Source organism: Petaurus breviceps, unplaced genomic scaffold, assembly GCF_028583685.1.
Source record: "Petaurus breviceps papuanus isolate PSGF00001 unplaced genomic scaffold, PetGlider_PUasm1.0 183, whole genome shotgun sequence".
NCBI classification, from domain to species: Eukaryota; Metazoa; Chordata; class Mammalia; order Diprotodontia; family Petauridae; genus Petaurus; species Petaurus breviceps.
The window spans coordinates 19,339,698-19,360,927 of record NW_027185791.1 but is presented as its reverse complement, the minus strand read 5'-3'; the positions used below and the strand labels follow the sequence as shown (position 1 = coordinate 19,360,927).

General features: G+C 40.0%; 1 long non-coding RNA gene across 1 annotated transcript; it reads right to left on the bottom strand.

Moving 5' to 3' along the window:
- Positions 1–1,573: 1,573 nt before the first annotated feature.
- On the bottom strand, positions 1,574–18,548 carry LOC138160999 (uncharacterized). Its single transcript, XR_011168240.1, has 3 exons — positions 18,445–18,548; positions 16,499–16,631; positions 1,574–1,788 (listed from the first exon to the last, which is right to left on the bottom strand). It is a non-coding gene; the product is annotated as an uncharacterized lncRNA (long non-coding RNA).
- Positions 18,549–21,230: the final 2,682 nt, after the last annotated feature.

Genomic DNA, 21,230 nt, shown 5'->3' with positions numbered 1-21,230 from the left:
TCTAAGATAGATAGATCAAGTATTACAGATTTAAGCCTGAGGTCCAGAGGCATAAAATGAGATTTCATTACTCTTAGTATTAGGATGTAATAGATATAGGAACCCAGATTGTTTTATTGCTTATGTATGAAAAAATGTTTTATGGAAGAAAGCATTCAGTTATTAAGCTGGGGACATAAGAAATATATGTCTTTTTATTACTCTAATGTAAAACTATGTTGATTTTCCTCTCTCATCAGCCAGGTGGTGAATATAAGGACTCTGGAGTGAGGAATGGAAAATGAATTCAGAGTTTAGGGAGAGAAGGTACAGAGAGTGAGGGTCAGGAACCAGAGGGGCAAGGTCTCCTGCCACCATCAAGTCTGGCAGATATTTCCAGGGTCTGAGTTGACTCCAAAATGATCCTGGTTCTGATGAGGGAAGGCAATAGGTTCAGCAGGAACTCTGATCTTTATCTAAGACCAGAAAGCCTTCGGTTCAGTCCGGAAAGAATTCAACCCAAGCCAACTTGGAGTCAGAGTTGTAAAAGTTTATTGTATGCTTTACAGTGGACAAGGGTCCTTAGGGGTCCTGCAAGCTTAAGGAAGACACAGGCACAGCTTTTAAGGAGTTAAGGCTATTCATTGGATGTCAATTATGCTGACCAGGTGAAAAGAGGGTGGGATTAGGGAGGAGTTAAGGTGGGGCCAGTGTTTAAAGGAACATGCACTTTTAATGTCAACTGCTTAGGCATATTGCCCATAATTCACTGGTAAATAGCCCAAGGGGGGGCTACCTGGAGGTGTGGTTTTAGGCTTGAAACGTCACTAAGTCGGTTAGCGGTCAAGGGCTGACAGAGAAGTGCCCAGTCTGCCACCCATCAGTGTCATGTTTGACAGGATTGATGTCTGGGAACCAAGGCTAACAGAGACTCAGTATGTGGACAATTACTGAGGAGTTAACCTAGAGATGGGGCATTGAAGGATTCATGGGGGCAGTGGGACTCTATACAAGGGGGAGATAATAGTTGCCTAAGCTGGAATGTTTATAGATACTTTTGTGAAGGATTCATAGGCATAGCTTGTTATTGTTCCAAGCTGAGATAAACAATTCATGAGTTGTTGCTGGGTAGAGTTAATGCTCTGAAGCTGGGGGTGGGGGGGGGTGGGGAGTGTGATTTTACAAACTGATGTTACAAACTAATATTACAAGCATAGATCCCAAGTACCCCACATCAGTTCCTTTCTTTTGTAAGCCTTGGGGATTAGCCTGCTTATTTACTTTTCTCCTTCCCCTCCCCCCCTCAGTTAATCAGGGTTAAATGACTTGCCTAAGCTCACACAGCAAGTGTCTGAGTCCAAAATTGAACTCAGGTCTTCCTGACTCCAGGACTGGTACTCTATCTACTCCACCTCCTAACTGCTCCCATTTCTTCTTTTGATAGAGGTTTAAAAGTGTCCCTAGTCTTTTTCACTCCAGAACAACTTTCCTGTTCACATAGATCTCATGAGAAATATTTCCATGTAACTAGTATGAGGTTATTTGACTACAGGAAAGAACAGAAGTGAATCACTTACATTTTAATGAAAAGTAAGTTCTGAGGATCTTGAGCCTTCTCCCACAGGATACAGGTGGAAGTGGGGGCTCTGAGGTATAAATCAGAACAGAGTATTTGCACTGGAGACTAAGATTAGCCCAGCATCAGCACTGGGAACAGCATCAGAGGAGAAAATGGAAGAGCAGGCTCTGAGGGCTGAGTTCCAGGTCCATTTGCCCCTCTTCCACTTCACCAGGCATCAGTGCAATGGCCTGAAAAAAAAAAACACTCCGGATTAAAGTTTGGACAGGCCTAGGAGACAGTCAGACAAAGGAAAGGATGAGAAACATCCCCTACAGAGACAGGGCTTTTAGGGTCCCTGGGTCAGTTCTCCCAGGGTGACCACAGGGGGACAAGGACACTTCTAAGGCAGACAGAACCTACAGGGTTTTCCATTTTCTTATAATTTCTCACAGTTACGGCTCTCAGGTGTCTCCGCACCGCACCCCCAATCTGGGCAGAAATGTTAACTGCTCTCACTTGCAACTTAGAGCATAAGCTCTGCATTAAATGCCACCTTGGTCACCTCTTGTTTTGTGTCTCATTTCCAATTTATGTTACTATGAAGAAAATGTGAAGAGGGAGAATAGTCAACGGACAAAGCAAAGGGCCCAGTAAAACTGCAGCAAAGAAGAGTTGAACATAATGAAATACCTTTAGTTTTATAATCGAGTCACCTAAATGCATACTCAATCTCATGGCAGTTGCTAGCCTGAGAACTTCCCATCTACACACTTGCACTCATCCCTTCCACATTGGAATTTTCCCCATCTTGGTTCTGCTATATCTTGGATGGGCATAAGAAATTAAATGGGAATTTGGGGGTATTTTTGCAGATGCTGCAGCCCACCCACAAAAACCAGCAGGTGACATAAAAAAAGTTTAGAAACTCAGAGAAGGATAAAATGTGTGTATAGTGACATGTAATATAGCCTATGGCCAAATAAACCCAATTTTACAGTAAGGTACACGCTCCATAAAAGAAAACAAAGTTCAGAGTTTTTCTCTACTACAAAGGGAGGGCCAAAAAATTTATGGAGATTTTCCACACCTTGAGGGTGCTGCACCCCCAAGCTCCTCAATGTGGAAGGGATAAGTGTACTATGTTGTACAATTGCACAGCATCAGAAGTCTGAACCCTTGCCATATGTTCAGTGTGCATTAGTTCATTCTTTCTGAAAGCACATCCAAGTATTTATTTTAGTCTTCTCTGTGCTGAATTATGTGCTCAGCACTTTTAAAAGCAAAACAAATTGACCATCGACCCTAAGGCACTCTCAGAGAAACATGAGGACTATATGATCAGCAGAAATATAAGATAAAGGTGTGAGATTAGGGTTTTTAATCCACTCTGCTACCAGCCTCCATTTTATGGGAGAATTTATCTCATTCTTATTTATAGATATGATTAAGATCTGTGTTTTTCTCTCCATCCTATTTTATACCATTTATGCTTTTTTCTCTCCTTTCGCCTATTGACTCCTCACTACAGATTTCCTTTTGACCAAGGAATCTTTCAATCTTTCCTCCCTTCTATCCCCTGCCCCTTCCTTTTCTTTCCCCTTCCCCTTCCTACTTCCCATAGGGTAAGTTCGATTTCTATAGCTAACTGAGTATGTTATTCCTTCTTTGAGGCAAATCCAATGAGAGTAAAAAGGTTCAGATAATGCTTATCTCCTGCCCTGAGGTCTTTGCTCATCTTCACGTTATATAATTTACCCTTTTCAGCCTCTTCCTTTCCTCTTTTCCAAGTCCAATGCTTTTTCACTACTGAAATAGACTTTTATCATCACACCAATGTCATCTTATACTCGTCCCTTCTCTCTATATAGCCCTTTTAAAATGCCATAATAAAGATATATTTCTCAAGAGGTGTAAGTATCATCTTCCTCTGTAGGTAGGTAAACCATTTCATCTTATTGAATAGCATGTTCTTACTGTTTTTCTTTCATTTACCTTTTTATGCCTCTCTTGAGTCTTGATTTTGAAGATAAAATTTTCTGTTGTGCTCTGGTCTTTTTATCAGGAAGGTTTGGAAGACCCCCCTTCCATTTCTTCCTCTGAAAGATTATGTTCAGTTTTATTGGGTAGTTGTAATCCAAGCTCCTTTGCTTAACAGAATATCCTGTTTCAAGCCCTCCAGTCTTTTAAAGTAGAAGCTGCAAGATGCTGCATAATCCTGACTATGGTTCCATGATATTTAAATTATTTCTTTCTGGTTGCTTACAGTATTTTCTCCTTGACCTGACAATTCTAGGGTCACATAGCTAGTAAGTGCCTGAGACAAAATTTGAACTCAGGTCTTCCTGAGTCCAGTCCTAACCCTCTTATCACAGTACCACCTCTCTACTTCATACATGGCAGAACCATGATGAGAACCCAGGTCACTGAGACTCTAAATCCTGAATTATCCAGTTCCCCCACAGTATTTATGCCCATTCTGAGACAGAAGCAGAGACAATTAGTTGGAAGTCCTAGGATCACAGGCTTAGAGCTCAGGACCTCAGAAGTCGTCTAGTCCAGTCCCTTCATCACATTCCAGATGAGGAGACCTGAAGCCCAGAGCTTTAGTCACTTGACCAGTCAGTGTCCTTAGTGCACAGCAGAGGCTGCCCTGAAGGGCCCAGTGCCTCTGATCCCACATGGAGCCTTCTCTCACCCAAGGCCTGTCCTATCACACAAGTCACTTTGGGCAGCGGCTCTGCTGAGCCCAATGAGATTCCTCATCTGTAAAACACATTGGAGCTGATCATTCCTAAGGACTCTTTGAGCCCTAAAGCTTATGATGCTTTGTTTGCCCTTCCCCTCCTTATGGAGGAATGATCCTGATCCCCCTAACTGCTATTACTTATCTTGGTATAGTGACAAACTGTTGGGCCTGAGGTTAAGAAGACAAGTTCAGATTCTATGATGGATACTTCATTAGTGAGGTGACCCTCATCAAGTCATTTTCTTAGCCTCTTTTGTCCTTACCTTCCCTCTGTAAAATGGGGATAATAGCACCTATCTCACAGGGTGCTGTTGAGTAATTTCAGTCCAGTCCTATTCTATGTGACCCTAAGTGGGGTTTTCTTGGAAAAGATACTGGAGTTGTTTGCCATTTCCTTCTCCAGTTCATTTTACAGATAAGAAACTGAAGCAAACAGGGTTAGGTGACTTGCCTGGGGTCACACAGCTAGTGTTTTAGGCTGGATTATAAATCAGGTTGTCTTGACTCCAGGCCCAGTGTTCTATTTATTGTACCACCTTGCTCCCTCTCATAGAGTGGTAAAGATCAGAGGAGTTAACGTTATACCCTCATGGCTCACTTGGGTGCACTACTCTGGGGCTTCTGACTTTTCTACCATGCTCCTAAATTGCATACCTTCTGTGGTACTCTTCCCAACCCTTTATATACTTATTTTTAGTTTTTCTTCCCTGATTAAGATTGTAAGCTCCTTGAAGGCAGGGCCTGTCTTTTTTCTTATTCAAATCCCCATCACTTAGCCTGACACATAGTAGATACTTCATTTTTACTAATTAACTGAATGCAAGAAGCTTTTTAAAAGAACTTTGGCAACCTTTGAAAGTAGTAAATAAATATGAAGTATGTGGCCATCTAAGATTCGTTCCAACTCTGTAAAAGTTGTCATTTTACTCAAAGGCCTTGAGTTGGTGTAATGACAACCAAAGAAGTACTTAGCACCTTGTTTCAGCTATTTAATTATTTGCACTTTGTTTCAGTTCAAGTTTTTTTTGAGCCTTCCCCATGATTATATCAAGTCTTTGTTAAGAAATAGAACTTGGGAACCCTTAGTGGGAGGAATTTGCTGATGCAACAGGAAGGGGCAGAACAGGGAGGAGCTAATGACCAGAACTGAGAGGGGAACCCTTGTGGTGGCAGAACTGAGAAGGAGAAAACTTGTGCTATCCCAGCACTCTGTTTGTCTGCTCTGTGTCGATGTTTGTTTGTGATGCTTTGTACAGAAGCCCTGGGACCTTCCTGGAAGCCCTGGAAGAGGATTTTCTTGTTGTCTGTTTACAGAAGTCCTGGAGGAGGGTTTTGGAGGTCCTGGGACTACACTGACAATTAGTGTTGACCTGTCAGACGTTGTTTGTGGGTCTGTATTGATTTCACACGCAGAAAGTGAATTGATGATGGTGCTAGCAATGTGTATGGAGTTGTTTTTGGCTCTGTTAAGCTTTGTCTTTCCAGAAACAGAAACTGCAAAGAATGTGAGGTGGACTGGACACTGCGCGCTTCAATATGGAATGGGAACTGGACAAGGAGCTGAGATCTACTTACCTGTGAATCCAGGTGACAATTGGGTAGATTCAGGGAGGAGCTGAACCCATGGAAGAGGAACCATGGAATCTGACAGCCAGCCTTGAGTCAAGATGAAAAGATTTTCCTTGGTGTAATAAGAATGGGAATTTGAAGATCTTCCTTGCCTCTTAATAGACCTAGGGTGGAGTTTGAAAGTAAATTCTTCCCCCTAATAGAGTGAATGTAATCACATGGAACCTGTGATGGAGGGAATTTGCTAAAGGGTTTGAACATCAGGTGATAATTATAGTCATGGTCTTTATTGTGATCTTGGGCACTGTAAATATTGCTTTGATGCTACACTTGGGTACTTGGTGTTAACTGAGAAGAACATGATTTACTGTGTCCCAGGGGTGGGAGAACTCTGTACTCTGTACCTTGAACCTCTTAAGGATGATTAGAAACTAATCTCCAATCAAGAAGAAAGAAAACTTTTTGACTGAGAGATTAAGACAATGTGACCTGGGGGTGAAGAACTTTGACCTTTGTAGGTTGTGTCCCTTAAGGAGGCTTGCTCCTTAAGGATGATTGAGTTAAGGACTATTACCTGTTGGAAGTACTGTTGTATTAGGTATTCATGGCCTGCATTCTCTAGGGTCTCAAACTTTCCAAAAATAATAGGTCTATTCACTTTTCCCTGTTCACCAAAAGCTCTTTGAGCCTATGCCTGCAGCTCTATGGAGGTGTGGTTTCCATGGTTTGCCTTCATGGCTCACACTTGAGAGAAGGTTCTGAAAACAACTGAAGCTGAATTCTTTTTTTTTTTTTTTTGCTTTTTGGAAGGGGAAAGGCAGGGCAATTGGGGTTAAGTGACATGCCCAAGGTCACTAGTGTTAAGAGTCTGAGGCTGGATTTAGACTCAGGTCCTCTTGACTCCAGGACTGGTGTTCTATTCACTGTGCCACCTAGGAATTCATTATAGTAAACTGACTCCCCAGGAATGAGGAACCTATGAGTTTGAGGTCACAAGTGACCCTCTAAGTCCGTAAGTGTGGCCCTTTGACTGAATCCAAACTTCACAGAATAAATTGAGCTGCACTTGAGGACCCAGAGAGCCACATGTGACCTCAAGGCCACAGGTTTCCCATGTCTGCCCTAATTTCTGGAGTATCTGTCTCACTACAGGCATTGTTAGTAATGTTTTCTGTCTGTATAGAGGTGACTGGATGCATAAGACACATGTAGCTAGCCTTTTCCTAAACTTTGTAGTCATCTTCACTAGCAAGTCCATTTATCACCCTCTGATGTCATTGGTCCTCTTTGAAAATGAAGGGTCAACAACAGCAGCTTTGTCAGCCCCTATAACACCTGTCAGCATCAATGGCAGCGGATATCACTTTACCCTGAATACTGACTCAGCTGGCCTTTTCACTCTCATGTCACAGTATCAGACACAAAGTTAACATAATATTCTTGTATTGACCCATTTTCTTCAAACACACAGCCAAAGTTTTGCCGCATTTGCCCCAGCTGATGTCTAGGTGTGGTTATTTACTACCACTGAGGCTTTCTTTCTTAAGCTCTCAGTCAACCTTGTCACCTTCTCTGACTCATGAACCTTCCATTGTTTTGGGCTAGATCCTGTCTGTCCGACTGAACCCTCTCAGTGCTGCTATCCTGGGGCACGATAATCCTTGAGTAGAGAAAATGCCAGCCTTGGGTTTCTGTGGAATCAGATCATTACATAGAATATGGCCTCCATCTTAACCACAGGCAGCATGATATTTTCAGACTTCATTGTGACACCAGGAGAAAACCTACTTTTTTGTTCTCATTTTTGTGTGAGTGGCTCCTTCTTAGATGGCAGACTGTTATACCTCTTGTATCAAAAGTCTTAGTGTAACTTTAAGCTTTAACAGCTTAATCTGCATCATGGTTGTTCAGTCATATTTTAATCATGTCTGACTCTTCATGACCCCATTTAGGGTTTTCTTGGCAGAGATACTAGAGTGGTTTGCCATTTCCTTCTCCAACTCGGTTTACAGATGAGGAAACTGAGGCAAACAGGGTGAAGTGACTTGCCCAAGGTCACACAACTAGTATGTATCTGACGCCAGATTTGAACCCCTTCTCCCCACTCAATGAGCCACAACCCTAGTTCAGGCCCTCATCATGTCTCCTCGGATCTATTGCAACAATCTTTTAACTTGTCTTCCTGCCTCATCTCTCTCTACTCCAATTCACCCTCCTTCCAGCTGCCAAGGCAGGTTTTCGGTTCTTTGCTAAAGAATAGGTCTGATCATATCATCTTCCTGCTCAGTGAGCTCCAGTGGCTTCCTATCACCTCAAGGAACATTGCATTTAATCCTCCTCATGAACTGGCTCCCTCCTCCCTTTCCAGATATACTCAACTCCCTTCCTTGTACTTCTTTGTACACTGGCCATACTTACAGTTGCTTATCTCTCACACTTGAAATGCTCTGTTCCATCACATCCAACATTTATTTTCTCTGGCTTCCTTCTACACTCAGTTCAAAATCCACTTTGTACATGCAGGAAGACTTCTAGATGCCAGAGGCTTCCCCTTTCATATCCCTTCATCAAATACATCTGTATCTCCCTAGTTGTTTACATGTATCTCACTCATTAGATTGTATCTGCCTTGAGAGCAGGGGCTTTCTTTGTATCCTTAGTACTGGACAGCTCCCGTCAACTAGGAAGCCCATAATAAATCCCTGCTGACTGACTCTCCCAAATACTAGGAGACCTCTAAACTTCTTTCATACCAAACACACACAGTTGAACTGTTTCAGCTCCCATCTTTTTAAGGAGATTGCACCATGTGTGAAATCAATGTTGAAATATTGATGCAAGCAATAAATTCACTGTTAACAGAAAACAAGGCTCTATGCAACTAAAACAAGGCACATTGCAAAAGCTTAAAGCAGCACATGAACTCAAAAGCATGAAAACATTCTCAGTAACTTATTCAGATATCAACATATATTACACAGTGATGCATACACAAAGTGTTCAAAACTTTCTTATAAACACATAGCACATTAATAAAATTCAGCAACATATATATTGCATAAAAATATTTTCATGCCAGCACCAGCTATGAAGATGACCTACTCTGGATAAGCTTTTTATATCTCCAGCAAGTAAAAAAAACACTTTAAAAAACTTAATATTGAGGATAAACAGGTAAGACCTGGAATACTCTCTGGGAAATAATTTAAGAAGTTAGTGCACCAAAATTATTTCTGTGCCCTCAAAAGTACTGAAATTAGCAAAAGCTAAAGGAAAAGTTAAAAGGCAATTACAAAGACCCAAACAGATAGTCATAAACAACCCCCAACAAAAAGAGCTTACACTTAAAAAAAAGGAAATCACTTGTTTAAAAAAAATCCTTGACAGTTCTCTAAAAATCGCCATCAAAAAGCAAACTGAGAGCAGCTCTATTTGTGGTACTCAAGAACTGGAAATTAAGAGGATGCTCATTAATTCGGGAATGGCTGAATAAGTTGTGTTATATGAATGTAATGGAATGCTATTGTGCTATAAGAAATGATGAGCAGGAGGACTTCAGAAAAACCTGGAAAGACTTAAATGACTGATGATAAGTGAAGTGAGCAGAACCAGGAGAACACTGTACACAGTAACAGCAACATTGTGTGATGACAACCTTTGATAGACTTATCTCTTTTCAGCAATGCAAGGATCCAAGAAAACTCCAAAAGACTCATGATGAAAAATGCTGTCCACATCCAGAAAAAGAACTATGGAATCTGAATGTAAAATGAAGCATACTATTTGCTCTCTGTCTCTGTCTCTCTCTGTTTTGTTTCCTCTTTCTCTTGGTTCCTCCCATTGATTCTAATTCTTTACGACATGACTAATGTGAAAATATATTTAACATGAATCTATATATGGAACCTATATAAGATTGTGTATCATCTTGGGATGGGGTTAGGGGAAGGAAGGGGAGAAAATATAAAACTCAAAATATTATGAAAGTGAATGTTGAAAACTAAACATAATTTAATTAATTTTTTAAAAAGCAAACCTAATACCCCTGCCATCCTAGTTACCTCCCCTCCACAATGGCCCCATAGCTGCAACTTTTGTGACCCACAGCCAAGGCATACAGCCCTACTGCCCTCCAGACCCTGCCCCCTCCTTTGTCTCCAGTCTTTGCCAGAGACTTCCTGGAGCTGCTTCTGTCATGTCAGCTGTGTGTATATTGGGAAGAGACGCCTATAATTTCAGGAGACAAATTAAGGAACTCCTGACTGATCAGATTAAAAAGAAAGACTCCCCAAATCCAAATACCTCCCCAAATACCTGGAGATTGGGAATTGGATAGACATAGGGCAGAAGCCAAATTATTCTGGAAATTCAATGACGGTGGTCCCATTTAATAATGGCAACAATGCCCTGTAGGTATTTCATGAAACAGCAGCAGGTCAGAAAACTTAAGAGTAGAATCTCAAACTAATTACCACTCCTCACTTCATTGTGGAGATTCCAAAAAAAAATCTATCAGGAAGGAAGGAGAGGAAGAGACACCAGGCCAGTAAGCTTTCTTTCCAAGAGCAAGTCTGACTGGAAGGACACAAACTCTATGCTTAATACAGATTTCTTAGAAAGAAACTTTTATGACCTCTACTGGCTGACTGAGGGGTGGATGGCAGATAGATAGATTTAACACCAGCAATTCATGGTTATTCACATTGAAATAGTTACAGATCAGTCCATTCTCCATTCAACTGTCAAAGTTATTTTACTTTTAAAGCACAGATGTCACCATGTCCTTGGGTCCCTGCCCAATGTCACCATGTCTCCTTCTCAATGAATTCCAGTGCTTATCTATCACTGCAGGATCAAATACAAAATCCTTTGTTCAGCCTTTAAAGTTCTTTGAGATCTTACCCTTTCTTGTCTTTCCAGTCTTTTATCCCATACTCCCCCTACCTCCCCTCCCTGATATAACTTGGGACCCAGGGACACTGGTCTTTCTGCAGTTGCTCACAAAAGATATTCCTCCTGACTCCAAGCATTTTTTTTTTTTTTTGCTTTTTGGAGGGGGGAAGGTAGGGCAATTGGGGTTAAGCGACTTGCCTAAGGTCACACGGCTAGTTTTGTGTTAAGTGTCTGAGGTTGGATTTGAACTCAGGTCCTCCTGACTCCAGGGTCGGTGCTTTATTCATTGTGCCACCTAGCAGCCCCAACTCCAAGCATTTTCACTGACTCTCCACCACACCTGCAATTCTCTTTCTCATCTCTACCTCCTAGATTGTCTGGCTTTCTTCCAATCCCCAACTAAAATCCCCACCTTCTCCCAGAAACCTTTCATTGTACCCCTCAATGCTAGTGCTTTCCCTCTGCTGATATCTCCACTTTATCCTACTGCATCTTCTTTGTACATAGTGATTTGCATGTTATCTCTCCCTGGCCCCCATTAGGTGCTGAACTTCTTGAGATCAGGGACTGTCTTTTGCCTTTCTTTGTCTTTCCAGTGCTTGTTGACTATTGTCTGAAAAAGACAAATGGATAGTCTGTGGTAGAGTTAACTGCACAGTCTTCACATTCCCATTAGATATTCTTAAAATGCTTCCTATTCTCTAACACTGACCCTAATCGTGTTTCTACCATCACAACACTTCTTCCCATCAATATAGTCACAAACCTGCTTCAGGCCCTCATGTCCTCTTCTCTGGTCTATTGCAATGACAATTTTTTTCTTTTTGAATGGCAATCAGAGTTAAGTGACTTGCCCAAGGTCACACAACTAGTAAGTGTCAAGTGTCTGAGGACGAGTTTGAACTCAGTTCTCCTGACTGGAGGGAGGGTTCTCTATCCACTGCACCAGTAGCTGCCCTGCAGTAACCTTCAACTGCCTCACTTCTCTGCATTTCAATCCATTCTCCTTTCAGCTGCTGAGGTGGGTTTTTGTTTTTTTTTCTAAAGCATAGGACTGACCATTACTATCCTCCTACTCTGAGCTTCAGTGGCTTCCCGTCACCTCCAGGGTCATTACATTTAATACTCCTCATAAAATGGATCCTTCTTCCTCGACTCCCTCCATGTACTCTATGATCCAACTTCACTGACCATATTTGCAGATTCTTGGTCCTTCCAGGGGGCTGGGGTAACAGGCCTGTTTCAGACCTGGAAGGTGGCAGATTTCATCTCCGCCACCTTGACTTTCTTCCCACAAAATACTTATTACAGAAAAGATAACTGCAGAATGCAAGAAAACACTACAGATAAACAAGCAGTAAAAGGGTAAAATTAGTTTAGATCAGGGATGGGGAACCTGATTCAGTTAAAGGGCTGCACTTGAGGACCTAGTGGGTCACATGCTGCCTCGAGGCCACAGGTTCTCTACTCCCGGTTTAGATGCTAAGACATGTAAGAATTTAGGGACATTCTTATTCAGAAGTGAAATTAAGTCCTTTCTCTGATTCTTCCTAGAAATATCTCAAGCAATCAAGATTTCCCTTTCCCTATATGTCTGCAGTATCACAGCTGTTCTTTTCAGGGCTGCCTAAAGTCACATGGGTGGGAAATTTAAATTTTGTATTCTACTTAACAGGTACATGTTGTTTTCTTCAGTAGGATGGAAGTTGCTATGACTATTTTTTTGTTGTCTTTTGATTTTCTGTTCCTGGAACATAGGAGGTGCTTAATAAATGCTTGATTTTTAACTTATTGACTCAATGATGTCCCTTATTCTGATTTTTACATGAAAATCGTATTGCTAAAATGCTGTATGTCATACAGACCATTGCTTTTTTGGGTGACCTGCACCTATGATTATTTTGCTTTTGTGGTGTCCCATGATTTGCAGCCATGTAAAAGGACATCACCAGGAGAAAATTAGCCTCAGGAGAAGGGAAACTGTAGACCTGAGCAGTGAGGATAGACACAAATGTTTATTTGTGTCTTCCATAGAAAGTTTCTTCCCCATATCCTTCCATTGTAAGGGTGATGCAAAGGGGGAAGGAGGGACAACAATGCTTTGGGAAGCATTTGGAAGCACCAAGAAGCAGCTGGGGTGCTGGAGGAGCCAAAGGCTTATTTAGGGCTATGAAAATGGATGGAGTCATTGTTGTAATGGGTATGTGTTTATGGCCTGTGAGATGAAAAGGAGAGAGGACAATGGTGGAACATGGGAGTATTCAATACTATGGGACTGATGGTAGATTTTTTTCCCCTCTATGACTTTCATGGAATATACATGGAGCTAAGGCTTGAGGTCTTATATGCTACAGTGGATAGAGTTCTGGACCAGGAGCCAGGAAGACCTGGATTCAAATCCTGCCTCAGACACTTACAGTTGTGTGACCCTGAAGTTATTTAGTTCCTTTATACCTCAATTTCCTCATCTGTAAAATGGGAATAATAATAACATCTACCTGGCAGGGTTGTTGTGAGGATAGAATTAAATAATATTTACAAAGCACTTTGTAAAGGTTTAAGTGCTAGATAAATGTGAGTTATGATTATTCCTCTCTACAAAAACATATATTATATATCAATTTTGTATGAACAATTTCCTTTTTAAAAATTCAACTTTCTTTTCTTTTCTGCTCTTCTCTCTTCCACTTCCTACTCTCTTATCCACTGAGAAAACAAGAAAAACACAATTCATAGCAAATATGAAGAGTCAACTGTGATAGTAATGGAATCTGAAGACCCCTTTGTATTGCTAAGCTGAGAGGTACTTAGCACCTAGTTTCAAATTAAGCTTCTGTTAAAGAAAAAGAAGGCATGAACCCCTGTTGCTGACATAGCAGGAAGGGGCTGAACAGGGAGGGGCTAATGCCTTATATAAGGAAGAGCACAAGCTGGACAGTCAGAACTTCTTGGGATAAGCTTCATGGAGGCAGAGCAGCTGCTGGGGGGGAGAGACAGAGAGAGAGACAGAGACGGAGAGACAAAGAGAGAGGGAGGGAGAGAGAGAGACAGAGACAGAGAGAGACAGAGAGAGAGAGAGAGAGAGAGAGACAGAGAGAGAGAGAGAGAGAGAGAGAGAGAGAGAGAGAGAGAGAGAGAATTTCTCTCAGCAAGCCTCTGAGGCTGAGCTGCTGCTGCTGGACTGGAACTTCCGTGGAGAAAGTGATTTTGATTTCGAGAACGGAGCTTATGGTGCTGAGGATTTCTGAGGGCCAGCCTGAGCTGCTGAGGCTGTGGTGGATTTCCAAGGACCAGTTGGAGCTGCCAGACGAAGCATGACTGTGGTGTTAGTACTTTGTCTGTCTGTGGTTTTGTTAAGCTTTGTTTTCCCAGAAACAGAAACTGTGAAGGACTTGAAGTGGATTGGACACTGTGAGCTTCAATATGGAGTGGGAACTGCATGAAGAGCTGGACAAGGAGCTGGGAGCTGTCTGCCTTTGAACTCAGGTGGCAGTTGGTCAGGTTTGGGTGGGAGCTGGGACCCTGGAAGAGTTGCTGAAAGCCTGCACCAAGTCAAGATGAAAAGACCTCTCTGTGGGTACTGAGTAGTGCCTGATAAAATCGTAAGTTACTTATGACCTAGGCCTGTGTATTTTCCACTACCTCTTAAGAGAGTACTGAGTAGTGACTGATATTGTAATTTATTTGTACCCCATGGGTAGAGAATTTGACATATTTTGCATCCCTTAAGGAGGCAGGATGAGTGAGTTAAGGATTAATGAGGCTCTTCTCCTTAAGACTGATTGAATTAAGGATGATTGAATGATTAAATGATTGAGTTACTAAATGATTGTATTTTGTTCAAAACTATGTGACCACTTTGCTGAAAACTATGTGGCCATTTTAGTGATAAATTGTTGAGTTGTGATATGGTGAATATTGTATTTTGATTTTCTGTGATAAATTGTAACACTGATTTTCTGTGAATGTTTTGCCCTGATTTGTTATTGAAGAAATAGAGGGTTCACTATACTATGCAATCAGAATTTTGAAAGCTGTTCACAGAGAAGTCCTCTGGAAAGCTGGTCATGATTGGCTTTACATCAAGTAAAACATGTTAAAACATGTTACTGTATTAGCCATGTCCACAAAAATTGTTTCAGTCTGCACTCACAGTTGATCACTTCTCTATCTGGACAAACATAGTATATTTCATCATGAGGGTTCAGGAACTGGGCTTGATGACAGTGTTAATCAGAGTTACTAAGACTCTCTAAGTTGTTTGCCATTACAATTTTGTTACTGTTGTTTAATAAATTTGGTCCTTATTCTGCCATTGTACTCTCTGAAATGATTGCCTTCATTGTATCTTCTAGCACAATAGTATTTTATCACATACATACATCATAACTTGTTTAATCATTCCCAAATTGGTTACCAGTATGGGACTACCCCACCCTCACTCCCAAGTTTCCAATTCTTTTTCTTTTAATTCTTGAAACCGTGTGACCTTGGACATGTTGCCTGCCTCAGTTTCCTCAACTGTAAAATAGGTATAATCCTAGCAGCTATCTCACAAGTTTGATGTGAGGATCAAATGTGTTAATATTTATGAAGTAGTTAACACAGTGTCCAGCACAGTTACTGTTCATCCTCTGTACTTGAAGAGGACCAATGACATAACGATGTTGGGGTCAAAGTACAGTGTGTTCCGCTGTGGCTGATCAGTCCAATAGGCTTTCCCATGGATTGGGTTTAAATATTCTGTTTGCATATTTGAGATGGAAATGTCTCTAGAGTTGTGCATCTCATATTTCCTTTGTGCTACTGTGACTCTGCTTTGCTCATGGACCACAGTGTCTTCTTTGATGTGGGTACACCAAGGTGGGTGGTCCTTGGCCATCATCTTTCATGTCTCACAGTTGATAGGTTGCCTCTTCTGGCACATTGATGATGAGGTTTTCCAGACCTTCATAGAAATTTTCTTTAATGATAAGCAGGCAGACTTCAGAAAAACCTGGGAAGACTTAGATGAACAGATGCTGAGTGAAGTGACTAGAACCAGGAGAATATTATATACAGTGACGGCAACATTGTGTGCTTACTAAATCTGACAGAATTACATCTTCTTAGCAATGCCAGGATCTAAGACAACTCTAAAAGATTCATGATGGAAAATGCTGTCTGCAACCAGAGCTATGGTTTCTGGATGCAGATTGAAGCATAGTATTTACTATCTCTCTCTCTCTCTCTCTCTTTTTATCTCTCATTTCTTCTTTCTAGTAGTTCCTCTCATTGGCTCTAATTCTTCTTTACAACATGACTAATGTGAAAATATGTTTAATGTGAATGTATATGTAGAAACTATATCTGATTGCATGCTGTCTTAGGGAGGGGTTAGTGGAGATGGGGAGAAAATTTGAAATTCAAAATCTTATGGAAGTGAATGTTGAAAACTAAAAATAAATAAATAAATTTCAAAAAATTTTAAAAAATTAATGTTTCTTTGACTTCATCAAGGTCCACTATTGTAGGAGCCTATGCACTGATGGTGTTGGCTTGCTATTTCCCTGAAAGTGGCAGTCGCATTGCTAGGAGTCTGTCATTCACTCTTTTTGGGAGGCATATGAGCTCACTGACTAGATTAGATCTAATTGCAAAATCTATGCAGCTTTTTTTAAAGGACCACACTTCTCACCTCCTGGTGTGAGGAAGGGGCTGGAAAAGATTCCCTAAAAATTCTCTGCTCCACTCAACCCCAACCTGCTTACCTCAGTAGGAAGGGATCCCACCTTGTGGTCAAAACACAGAAAAATACATGAAATTTTTTGTGAAGATGATTCCATTTACCATTAGTACATTGAACGTGTGCATGGCTCATGGACAACACAAAATCCAGTAGACCTGAAAGACAAACAGCTATTGTTGCAAGAGAACTCATCAGGTATCACATCCAAATAGAGGCCCTAAGTGAAATAAGGCTGACAAATGAAGGCCAGCTTACCTGAAGTTGGTCAGAGCCAGATAAGTGTTTTCTGGCATAGGTGCTATGATGAGAAGCAGTGTAAAGCACATAGTTGGTGCTTAATTAATGCTCCTCCCCTTCCAGTTCTGAATACAATGTTCTTGTGTATTTGTCTTTTTAAAAACTTAACCTTTATCCTTGTTGATAACACCACTATCTTTCCACCTACCCAGACCTAGAGCCTTAAAGGCACCTTTAAAGGCTCTTTTCTCTTCTTGATCTTTCTCATCCATTTATTTGCCAAGTCTTATTGAATCTACCTTTACACATCTACTTATTTTTTGCTATTTTTGTTATTGCTTCTGGTAATGTGTGACTCAGCACTTTTATTTTACTTTTTGTCCTTTAAATAATGTTATTTTTTTCCAATAACACATAAAGACCATTTTTAACATTCCTTTTTTATTTAAATTTTTTTCCTTTTCTCCTTTCTCTCCTCCCTAAAATGATAAACAGTTTGATATGGGTTATATGTTTACAATCATATAAACATATTTCCATATTAGTCAAACAATATCTACCTTAATATCTTAATCACTCTTGCTGCTACCACATTGCCAATCCTATTTAAGTTCCCAATTTTCCTCCCCATTTCCAGTGTCTCTCTTGACCAATCTATCCTTTGTACAGATGCCAAAGTAATCTCTCTGATCTAATCATATATTCTAGAGTCCATAGTTTCCCAAAGTGGTCAATACATAGCCCCCTGGGGGAATGACGGGGTGGTGGTAACAGCTTTGGGTACAATTGGGGGCACTGAATAAAAATAAGGGGGCAGTGGAAACATAAGGAAAGAAGAGAAGAAAAAACAATTTTGAAAAACTGTTTGGGGAGGCAGATGTGGATTTGGATAGCATGGTGGCAAGTTGATCCATTGATCGTAAGGGAGATTCCCAGGCCTGTCACGACAGGCCTGGGATCTGTTGGAGCTGGGTAAGAGACAAATGCAGGACCCAAGGCAGTGTCAGCAGCTACTCACAGGACTATCAACTCACAGCCTGGAAATTTACAAAGAATATACATGAACTTCCAGGGATCAGGATGACAGAGTGAACCCTGGCTGCTCCAATCTCCCTCTCCAACTCTGAAAATACAGAAATTATTGCTCCAGAGCAAAATTTTAAAATAGTGAAGGCTTGGGAGTCCTAGAGGAAGGGTGTGGCTAAGGTCCTGCCTCAAAATGAGTAAAAGACAGACTGCAAAGGCAAAGACTCTAGTATCCTATTATTGCACACTGGAGGAACCAAATTCTGAAGCAGACAGCACTGACTCCACACCCACAGATGAAGCCTCAAGAGTGAATATGAACTGGTCTCAAGCCCAAAAAGTGTTCTTAGAAGGGCTCAAGAAGGACTTAAAAAAGAGGTAGAAGTTAAATTGACTAATTCTTTTAAAATCAAAATTATGAAAATAGAAAAAAACATTTCAATGAAGAAAGCAGCTTCTTAAAAAGAAAAATGTATGAAATGGGAAAAGAGGATCAAAATCTAACTGGAGAAAATAAATCCCTAATAATGAAATCTGAACATATTAAAAAGGAGCTTCAAAAACTGAGGAAAGTAATCACTAAAAATCAGAATCAACCAAATTGAAGCTAATGATACTATGAGGCACCAAGAATCAGTCAAACAAAACATCAAGAATGAAAAATTAGAAAAAGAGGCAAAATATCTCAATGGAAAAATAACTGACCTGCAAAACAGATTCAGGAGAGATGATCTGAGAATTATTGGTCTACTGGAAAATCATGATGAAAAAATTAGCCTTGACAACATCTTCCAAGAGCTCATCAAGGAAAACTGCCTTGAGATCCTAGAATCAGAGGGTAAAATAGATATTAAAACAATCCACCAGGCAGCTTCTGAAAGAGATCCCAAATTAAAAACTCTGCAAAAGGTTGCAGCCAAATTCCAGAACCATCAGGTAAAGGAGAAAATACTATAATCAGCCAGAAAGAATCAATTCAGATATCATGGAACTACATTCAGGATCACACAAGATCTGGCAGCTTCTACACTGAAAGATCAGAGGGACTGGAATGTGATATTTCAAAAGTCAAAAGAGCATGGGTTACAACCAAGGATCAACTATCCAGCAAAACAACATAATCTTTCAGGCAAAGAGAGGGTCATTCAAGGATGTGAGGGCTTTCCAGACCTTCCTGATGACAAAGCCAGAGCTCAATGGAAAATTCAATCTCCAATTACAAGACCCAAGATAGACATAGAAAGGTAAATAGGGGGAAAATGCACACACACACACACACACACACACAAACACACACACATAACTTGTTGGTTAATAAGAGCAAACTGTTTATATACCTATATGAGAAGCTGATACCTGTTAATATTGAGAATTATATAGCGACATTTAAAAGAGTTATAGATAAATAGAGGGTGTAGGTATAAATTAAACAAAATGATGATAAAAAATCTTATTAAGGGGTGCAAAGGGACCACAATGGAAGAAGAGGAGAGAACAAAGCAGAAAAGGATAAATTATGCCACACAAAGGGGCATGACTACATATTATAGTAGAGGGAAAGAAGGGAGGGAGATGAACTTTATATGAGCTTTGCTCTTATTGGTTCTGGTGTAAGGAGGGAATAATATAATCAGTTAAGTATAGGACTATTGAGAAGAGACATAAAACCTATCATAATAGAGGGAAAGAGGGGAGAGAGAGGAGCATTGCATGAAATCTATTCTCATCAATCTTAGTTCAAGGAAGAAATAATGTAAGTATTAAAATCTATCATACCAGTAAGAGGAGGAAAGGACTTAAAAAAGGAGGGAGTGGTTAGAAGGGAGGGAAGAAGTAGTAAGAGGGAATGGCAGGAAAAGGGAATGGGGCTGATAAGGAAGGAATAAGGAGGGAGGCAGCAGTGAAAAGGAAAACTCTTAAGGAGGGGAAGGGAGAAGGGGAACAATAAAAGCACAAACAGGGGAGGGAATAGGGTGGAGGGAAAGACATAGATAGTAATAATAACTGTGAGTGTGAATTGGATGAACTCTCCCATAAAACAGAGGTGGATAGCAGAATGGATTAAAACCATAATCCTATGATATACTGCTTACCAGAAACACATTTGAAACAGGAGGATACACACAGGGTAAAGGTAAAAGGCTAGAGCAAAATATATTTTGCCTCAGCTAAAGTGAAAAAAAGCAGGGGCAGCAATCCTTATCTTAGACAAAGCAAAAACAAAAATAGATCTAATTAAATGAGATAACAAAGGAAACTATATCCTGCTAAAAGGCACAATTGAAAATGAAGCAATATCATTACTAAACATTTATGCACCAAGTGGTACAGCATCCAAATTCCTAGAGAAGTTAAGGGAGTTAGAGGAAGAAATAGACAGCAAAATTATACTAGTGGGGGACCTCAATCTCCCCCTCTCTGAACTTGATAAATCTAAACTCAAAATAAACAAGAAAGAAATTAAGGAAGTAAATAGAATCTTAGAGAAGATAGATATGGTAGACCTCTGGAGAAAATTGAATGGGGATAAAAAGGAATATACCTTCTTCTCAGTGGTATATAGCACATACACAAAAATTGACCATGTACTAGGGCAGAAAAACCTCATAATTCAGTGTAGAAAAGCAGAAATATTAAATACATCCTTCTCAGATCATGATGCAATAAAAGTCATATGTAATAAAGGGCCATGGAAGGATATACTAAAAACTAATTGGAAACTAAATAACTTAATTCTAAAGAATGAGTGGGTCAAACAAGAAATTTTAGAAACAATCAGTAACTTCATTCAAGAGAATGACAACAATGAGAAAACATACCAAAACTTGTGGGATGCAGCAAAACCAGTTCTCAGGGGAAGTTTTATATCCCTGAATGCATTCATAAATAAAATAGAGAAAATGGAGGTCAATAAATTGGGCATGCAACTGAAAAAGCAAGTAAAAGAACAAATTGAAAATCCCCAATTAAATACTAAATTATAAATAATGAAAATCAAAGGAGATATTAATAAAATTGAATTTAAGAAAACTATTGAATTAATAAATAAAACTGAGTTGGTTTTATGAAAAAAAAACAATAAAATGCATAGACTTTTAGTCAATATGATAAAAAAAAGAGAAAAACCAAATTATGAGTATCAAAAATGAAAAGAATGAATCTACCTCCAATGAAGAGGAAGTTGAAACAATAATTAGGAATTATTTTGCCCAATTGTATGCCCATAAATTTGGCAATCTTAGTGAAATGGATGAATATTTACAAAAAACATAAATTGCCCAGATTAATTGAAGAGGAAGTAAACTACTTAAATAACCCCATCTCAGAAAAAGAAATTGGGCAAGCCATCAATGAAATCCCTAGGAAAAAATTTGCAGGGCCAGACAAATTTACTAGTAAATTCTGCTAAACATTTAAAGAACCATTGATTCCAATACTTTACAAACAATTTGGGAAAATTGGAGAAGAAGGAGTTCTAAGAAATTCCTTTT